The sequence below is a fragment of the Kogia breviceps genome, chromosome 14 (genome assembly GCF_026419965.1).
Source record: "Kogia breviceps isolate mKogBre1 chromosome 14, mKogBre1 haplotype 1, whole genome shotgun sequence".
Lineage (NCBI taxonomy): Eukaryota > Metazoa > Chordata > Mammalia > Artiodactyla > Physeteridae > Kogia > Kogia breviceps.
Window position 1 is genome coordinate 60,325,294 of NC_081323.1, and position 9,273 is coordinate 60,334,566.

Genomic DNA, 9,273 nt, shown 5'->3' on the forward strand with positions numbered 1-9,273 from the left:
GCAGCTTGTCCAAAGTCACACAGCAAATAAGTGACAGGATTCTAAGTCTGTCTACACTCTGAAGCTGGGGCTCTACTGCCCTCCAATTATTCTGGTTGTTTAAAAATCCCACCCTCTGAGTTTAAAGTGGATAGCACTGATGGGATCCAGTTGGGCAAGGAAAGTGTTGAAATAGCTTCACTCAAAGGGACATGGTATTCCTTTTTCAAAGTATTTGGTCTAGGGTGGAATCATTAAAGCCTTAGATTCATTAAAAACTTAAGTTTCGGGTCTTCCCTGGCGGTGCAGTGGTTGAGAATCTGCCTGCTAATGCAGGGAACACGGGTTCGAGCCCTGGTCTGGGAAGATCCCACATGCCACGGAGCAACTGGGCCCGTGAGCCACAACTGCTGAGCCTGCGCGTCTGGAGCCTGTGCTCCACAACAAGAGAGGCCGCGACAGTGAGAGGCCCGTGCACCACAATGAAGAGGGGCCCCCACTTGCCACAACTAGAGAAAGCCCTCGCACAGAAACGAAGACCCAACACAGCAAAAATAAATTAATTAATAAACTCCTACCCCCAACATCTTAACCTCTTTTTTTTTTTTTTTTTTTGCGGTATGCGGGCCTCTCACTGTTGTGGCCTCTCCCGTTGCGGAGCACAGGCTCCGGACGCGCAGGCCTAGCGGCCATGGCTCACGGGCTTAGTTGCTCCGCGGCATGTGGGATCTTCCCGGACCAGGGCACGAACCCGTGTCTCCTGCATCAGCAGGCGGATTCTCAACCACTGCGCCACCAGGGAAGCCCCCAACATCTTAAAAAAAAAAAAAAAAAAAACAACACTTAAGTTTCTAAAACCTATAACAGTCTGGATTTGAATAAAAGCTTTTGGCTTCCATGGAATTGTTTGCTCTTGTTGGTTTTTCCTTTGAGCCTCTGTGTGTGATGGGGCAGGACCCAGCCAGACTATGTGAGCTCCATGCCCTCACCTCCCTGAACCTGCTCCTGCATGTATTGAAAGTGGAGAATCATGCCTCCCTGTCCACCTCACTGAGCTATAGTCAAGTTCAAAAGGGATAAAACAGGGGTTGGCAAACTATAGCCGGTGGGCCACATTTGTCTGGTCTACTTCCTGTTTTTGCATAGCCCAAGAATTAAGAATGTTTTTTACATTTTTTTCAATGGTTGGGAAAAAAAATCAGTAGTATTTCATGGCATGTGAAAATTATGAAATTTCACATTTCAGTATCCATTAATAAGGTTTATTGGAATACAGACACACCCATTCATTTATTGTCTGTGGCTCTTATAATGGCAGAATGAAGTAGTTGGGACAGATTATATGGTCCAAACTATTTACTATCTGAACCTTTACCAAAAAAACGACTGCTAGCCCCAGGGAATAAAGGATGCTCTAGGTAAAATAGCACTTGCCAGGACTTCCCAGGTGGCGCAGTGGTTAAGAATCCACCCACCAATGCAGGGGACACAGGTTCGAGCCCTGGTCTGGGAAGATCCCACATACCGCAGAGCAACTAAACCCATGCGCCACAATTACTGGGCCTGCGCTCTAGAGCCTGCGAGCCACAACTACTGAGCCCGTGTGCTGAAACTACTGAAGCCCGTGCTCCTGGAGCCTGTGATCCGCAGCAAGAGAAGCCACGGCAATGAGAAGGCTGTGCACCACAACCAAGAGTGGCCCTTGCTCTCTGCAACTAGAGAAAGTCCACGCACAGCAACAAAGACCCAACGCAGCCAAAAAAGTAAAAATAAAAAATAACACTTGCCATATAAATATCAGCTACTATTTATTCTTCTTTATTAACCATGTTCCTAAAACACCAATCTTTTTTTTTTAACATCTTTATTGGAGTATAATTGCTTTACAATGGTGTGTTAGTTTCTGCTTTATAACCAATCTATTTTTTTAACCTGTATTTGAAATTAGTTTTATTTGTAAGCATGCATTTTCTTCTAGAAGATATTTTTTAAAATATCTATTGTTGGGAGTCCCCTGGCAGTCCAGTGGTTAGTACTCTGCACTTTCACTGTCGAGGATGCGGGTTCAATCCCTGGTTGGGGAACTAAGATCCCACAAGCTGAGCAGTGTGGCCAAATTAAAAAAAAAAAAAAAATCTATTGTTGTTAACCTAACAAAGGACAAATATGACATAGACAAAGGTTGGAGATCTTTCATGTGGAAAAGAATACTTTTTGATAAAAACAAAGTAAGCTTATAATCATTAATTTGGTCATGAAACCAGATAACAAATAGTGAACAAACAGAAGATGCTCAACCTAGCTGTTAACAAAGAAATCCAAATTTAAAACAAGATACTTTTCACCCAGCAAATAGGCCATAGTTAAAAATTAAAAAGATGAATACCCAGTGATGGAGAAGATACAGGAAAATGGACTTATACTGCACATGGGAGGCAGACCTGGGTGCGTCTGTCTCTGTCCCTGGGGCATCCTACACGTTCCCGCCCCGCCCGTGCCCCATGTCCCCCACGTTTCCCAGGCGGGTCATGGCGGGGGCCGCGTGGGAGCTGGGAGTGAGGGCAGCATCCCCCATTCTCTGAGCCTTGTGCTGAAGGGGCGCCCCCTGCTGAGAGCTGGCCTGTCCTGCTGGCCATGGCGAAGGGTTAAGTGTCCGAAAACGCTCTTTGTTCTGGATGTGTTTACTGGATGCCTGTTTGTATTTGCAAAATGTAAATGCAGATCTTAATAAAAAGATACACACACACACAAATATAAATATTTAAAATATAAATTTTAAGTGTTTTACTTTTTTCAATTTGAAATTTCTTTAAATTAAAAAAAAAAATTTGAAACAAAAAAAGACAAAATATTTTCCATTATTTGTTCAACAAATATTTCCTGAGCAACTAATGAGTGCCAGGCCATGGGAAAGAATTTACACTTGATATAATTGGAACAGGGAGACCATTGAAGTGTTTTAAACAGGGAATAACATGATCAGAATTACACTTTAAAAAATATCTCTGGCTGCTGGATGGAGATTTGTTGGCCCTGGAGCAGGGAGAACAGTTAACAGGCTTTGGCAATTATCATCAACAAAGATGATGAAGGTATATAAAGTAAGATATAAAAATTACAGAAGGGGGCTTCCCTGGTGGTGCAGTGGTTGAGAGTCCGCCTGCCGATGCAGGGGACACGGGTTCGTGCCCCGGTCCGGGAAGATCCCACGTGCTGTGGAGCGGCTGGGCCCGTGAGCCATGGCCGCTGAGCCTGCGCATCCGGAGCCTGTTCTCCGCAATGGGAGAGGCCACAACAGTGAGAGACCCGCATACCGCAAAAAAACCCCAAACAAACAGAAGGGTACCCTCTGCCCAGCATTGCACTCCCCTCCTCATCACACCCTTTAGTATAAATTCTTTCCAACCTTTCATCACAATGCTTGGGACATTCTAGGCCAGCTGTTGGATAATAAGAGCCACATATGCAATTTAAAAATTTCTATGAGTCACATTTCAAAAAGTTCAAAACCAGTTCCTCAAAAAGTTACTTACCATATGACCCAACTATTCGACTAGATATACATCCAAGAGAACTGGAAACGTAGGTCCAGACAAAAGCTTGCACAGGGACTTCCCTGGTGGCACAGTGGTTAAGAATCCGCCTGTCAATGCAGGGGACATGGGTTCGAGCCCTAGTCTGGGAAGATCCCACATGCCGCGGGGCAACTAAGCCCGTGCACCACAACTACCGAGCCTGTGTGCCACAACTACCGAAGCCTGCACGCCTAGAGCTCGTAGAGAAGCCACTGCAATGAGAATCCCGCGCACCGCAACGAAGACCCAACAGAGCCAAAAATAAATTAAAAAAAAAAAAAAAAGCCTGGGACTTCCCTGCTGGTCCACTGGTTAAGACTCCGCGCTTCCACTGCAGGGGGCGCGGTTTTCATCCCTGGTCGGGGAACTAAGACTCCACACGTCCCAAGTGCGGCCAAAAAATAAATTTAAAAAAAGTCTCCCTCCTCCATGGAATGTGTGCTCCGTAGGGTAGTAACTGCCCTTATCTCCTTCAAGTTAGAATCCACAGGAAAGACTCAAATATCGCCTAAAGGAACAAACCTATTTGTTTGTAGGTTTTGTAGGTTTCTCGCGGAGCTGGGATGTCGGTGTCAGCTGTGGGAACTAGCAGAGCTTTGTAGCCGCCCCACCTACTAAGGTGAATCCCCTCACCTTTCTCCAATGTTCCAACCTCACAATCGGCACACAGCCCTCTCACTGTCTGTGGGGTTCCAAAGGTTGAATTCTCTGTGCAGGTAAAGCAAGGAAGGGCATCCAATGTATATATGGGGAACCACAAAAAACATGCAAAAGAAAGCTGAAGACCGTGTTTAAATATGGGCCTGAACGTCAATTACAAAGGAATGCGAGTAAGGGCTGCGAGCTTCAGATGAAACCAAGGGAGGAAAGGGATCTTACAAGTTTATGGAGATAGAACAAATGCTCGGTATTTTCATGTTCACTTACATGACTTCAGCTCTGGACGGGTGTGATTCTGGATTTGAAGTTGTTTTTTTGTTTGTTTGTTTGTTTTTTTGAAGGGGGAAATGTTATGACATTTCTAAATACAACAGTCAATTCAGCTGTACTCAATAAGGAAATCTTGTTCCCTCCTTGGAAGATAATAGGTAACAAAAGTGATTTAAGGGATTTTCAAGGGTAATTAGGACTGCACTTGGGCATCTGTGCCCATCTTGGAGCCTGGGTTCTGTGGAGGAGCCCTTTCAGCCATTATTCTAGTTAGACTGATAAAGCTCCCCCTTCGCTCTCCACCCTAACCCTAACCTCTGTCCCCCACACCCATCCTTCCACTAGCTGTTCAAAGACCCAACCCCATTTTGGTCGATTCAGTCAACTTCCAAAGGAACAATGCCAAAAGCAAGAGAATGAGACACAGGCTGAACTGTAAAGGAAAAGGTCAAAGGCTTATCTGCAAATCACACGCTCAATTACCTAAAACCCCCAGGAGAAGAAACCAACCAGCTATGGAAGGCAATTCAAGATTTCTATAAGTTGGCCCATGGCAAGATCTACCTCCCTGAAATCAACAGCTTTCTTACAAACCGACAATCAATTTGGAAAACATGATTCTAAAAAACATACCTTGTTTTTGTCTTGTGCCCCTCCAGGCATCCAGAAACCACCTGCAGCCTAAGCTGGTGCCAGGGGTATTAAGGCGACGTTCAGTCAGGAATTGGGGGACATATATCCCTTTGGCCCTCCAGCTATACACAGGCTTCCGTTTCCTTTTCTGAGGTGGCCTTGACTTTGACGGCATGGCGAATCTCAAGAAAGTAAGTTCTCTGGGAGCATAAAGAGCGTCTTGCGCTTGGGAGACCCAGCAGTGAAGGGAAAGAGATCTGGTCCTACCCTTCTCAGCCTCCAGCCTATTGTAGGCTCCCTCCCACCACCACCCCTTCCCCACCCCTAGCTCTTTGGAAGGCAGGGTATGGAATCCTTGCTCATTTACATAGCTTAAAGGTTTACGCAAGGTGTGGTTCCAGGACAAAAGAAGGACTACTCTAAAGTAATTTTGAAGCCTCTACCTTGTATTGAAGTACATGCAAAACTTCCTCATATTTGGACTTTCACTCAAATATTCGCTATGACATTTTGCCAGCTAGACAGATATAGATAGGTAGATAAGATGATAGAATCCATTTAATAATGGTCCAAATCAGCGTCTACCATTTAAACACTATGCATTTCACAAATGAACTTATCTACTAAACAGAAACAGGCTCACAGACATAGAGAAGAGACCTGTGGTTGCCAAGGGGGAGGGGGTAAGAGAGGGATGGACTGGGAGTTTGGGATTAGCAGATGCAAACTATTATATATATTGATAGAATGGATAAACAATAAGGTCCTACTGTATAGCACAGGGAACTGTATTCAATATCCTGTGATAAACCATAATGGAAAAGAGTATGAAAAAGAGTGTATATATATGTATAACTGAGTCACTTTGCTGTACAGTAGAAATTAACACAACACTGTGCATCGACTATCCTTAATAAAATAAATTTTTAAAAAAAACACTGTGCATTTCATCTCACCCATTCTTTCCCTGAAGACTTAGCCCTTCATGGGTCCCAGAGCTTCTGCTGGGTACCTTTGGGGCTACAGAATCAAGCCCACTTTAGATAATATCCCCATAACCTTAACACATTATTTCATTGTTTAATTACATTACAGTACAGGTTCTTTCCATAGTTAAAGGATACATAATTTTATATAACAGGGCTTCCCTGGTGGTGCAGTGGTTAAGAATCCGTCTGCCAATGCAGGGGACACAGTTTCGAGCCCTGGTCCGGGAAGATCCCACATGCCACAGAGCAACTAAGTCCATGCGCCACAACCCCTGAGCCTGTGCTCTAGAGCCCATGAGCCACAACTATTGAGCCTGGGTGCTGCAACTACTGAATCCTGTGTGCATAGAGCCTGTGCTCCGCAACAAGAGAAGCCACCACAATGAGAAGCCCGCTCACCGCAACGAAGAGTAGCCCCTGTTCGCCGCAACCAGAGAAGAAAGCCCACATGCAGCAACAGACCCAACACAGCCAAAAATAAATAAATAAATTTATTTTTTTTTTAAATAGAGTTTGCACCAATACTACAACTATAATTGTTGCAGGCAAAAGTCATTTAAAAAGTAATAATTTTATATAACATGATTGCATGCCATACATAATGTACAATATTGATGCATACTTCACAAAGCTCCCGTTAACAAGTTCATTAATGTGAAATAATCAGGTAATTTTTTTTTTTTTTTTTTTGCGGTATGCGGGCCTCTCACTCTTGTGGCCTCTCCCGTCGCGGAGCACAGGCTCCGGACGCGCAGGCCTAGCGGCCATGGCTCACGGGCTTAGTTGCTCCGCGGCATGTGGGATCTTCCCAGACCAGGGCACGAACCCGTGTCTCCTGCATCGGCAGGCGGATTCTCAACCACTGCGCCACCAGGGAAGCCCTAATCAGGTAATTTTAAAAGCTTTATATTTTGCAGAAATCCTTACTAGATTGTCATACAGGTGTTTGGGAATGTTTTAATAACACGTTTGGGAACATATTATTTAGCTGAAAATGCATTATTCTTTTTTTTAAGTAATAGTATATACTAATAACAAGAACAACAACAAAAACCCTAGAAATAACTCAAGTATCCATCAACAGGAGAATGGTTAAATTATTTTTAGTATAATCATACCATGGAATACTCTACAGCAATAAATAAGAACAAATTATTGAGACGTGACAGCATGAATGACTCTCACAAACATGTATCACTTTACATGAACTAAGAAGGGGCAAAACTAATCTGATGGTGCTAGAACTTGGTGTCATGGTTACCACTGGATGGGGAGTGGGGAAGGGGGATGGGAGGACATTTGGGATGCTGGAAATGTTCTATTAGTTGGTGTTGGTCTGCATGGTGGTTGCAGGATGTGTCCATATGTAAAAAGTCATCAAATAAAAATGATAGAGTCATCAAACAGTACACTTAAAATTAGGGCACAGTATATAAGTCGATTCTCACTGTTCACAATAGTTACGTTCTGTAAAGAGCATCACCACAAACGCTGAGTTTGTAAAACTGAGCCATTTGCTCCTGGGGAGAATTCAGGGCTGGGTTCCTAGGAGTCTCTGGTCACATTTTCATCAACCAATCAATATATAACCTTGTTTTATGTGTGTTTCTGGGTTTTTGTTGTTGTTGTTTTGTTTTGTTTTTTTAAACTTTCAAAATGGGTGCATAGCTTTATTCATCTCCTTAGATCTGACCTTTTCATGGAGCTTCGGCCAAATTGTGTGTTTCTGTTTAAAGTCACCTTATTTAATATACACTGTTGTGCCATGTATGTTGAATGCAGGGCCAGTAGCGCTACAGTTTGTGCCCGATGGAGCTTTTCTAACACATGAGTTTTCTCCTTAAAGTACATCACACCTTCTTGCGCTTAGGAACATAGACAGCACCTCAGCACAACACTTGGGGGCCGCTTTAAACAGTTAAATCCACAAAAAGTGCAAATGTGCAAAAAACGTGGCACGAAACAGACCACAAAAGGACACTGGTGCTCGGTATCAGAGCCAAAACAAAAGTCAGGGTGTTGGTCGCCTTGTTTGACTGCAGCTGGGAATGTGCTTGTCGGGAGACTCAGATATTTGTCAAAGACTTCAGAAGTACCGTGAGTGTGCATTTAGGGGTTCCAAACATATTTTAGTGAGTAAGTGAATTCACAAATACAGAATCCATGAATGATGGGGATAAGCTATTTTATAACTCAATGAAAACGTCTTAAGAAAATAGAGTGTAGGCTCTTGCCATCAGAAAATTTGCTGCCCACTACATTTTAAAAAATATATATTTAATTATTTATTTATTTTTGGCTGTGTTGGGTCTTTCTCCAGTTGCGGGGAGCAGGGGCTACTCTCTGTTGCAGTGCATGGGCTTCTCATCGCGGTGGCTTCTCTTGTTGTGGAGCATGGGCTCTAGACGCACAGGCTTCAGTACTTGTGGCACGTGGGCTCAGTGGTTGTGGCTTGTGGCTTGCAGGCCCTAGAGCACAGGCTCAGTAGTTGTGGCGCAGAGGCTTAGTTGCTCTGCAGCATGTGGGATCTTCCCGGACCAGGGCTTGAACCCGTGTCCCCTGCATTGGCAGGTGGATTCTTAACCACTGCGCCACCAGGGAAGCCCCCCACTATGGGAAGCCCCCCCACTACATTTTCATGACTACACTTAACTGTTTGCCAGCACTGTTCTTAAATCTCTCTGTGTCTCTCCGTTTCTCCTTCTGCTGAGTATACAGTCTGTCTCCATTCACACCACAGACAAATATTGAGTGCCGCCTGAATGCCAAGGCACTGCCCTATGAAATCAATGACAGAATTCTAGGAAATTAACAACAGGCTCTTGGTGCAACTTCTCTACAAAATTGTAGTAGATTTTTTTCTTAAATATAAAGAATATGGACACATGGTAAAAAATCAAAATGCTAATAGTCTAGAAAGGCATTGAAAGAAAAGCAAAAGCTTCCCCTGTGATCCCGAGGTTCTTACACTGGTTAACCGAGCTGGCTTGATAGTAGGACTCCCTGACATGCCTCAGTTTCTTCATATGGGACCAGTCATAGTATTTAATTCAGAGGCTTAATCCACATTTGCCTGTACCTGGGAAGTCAGTCTTCTTTCCCTCAATAAACAGTTATGGAGCACCTATTATAGCACAGGTGCTGTTGCAGGCACTGGGGCTATAGCA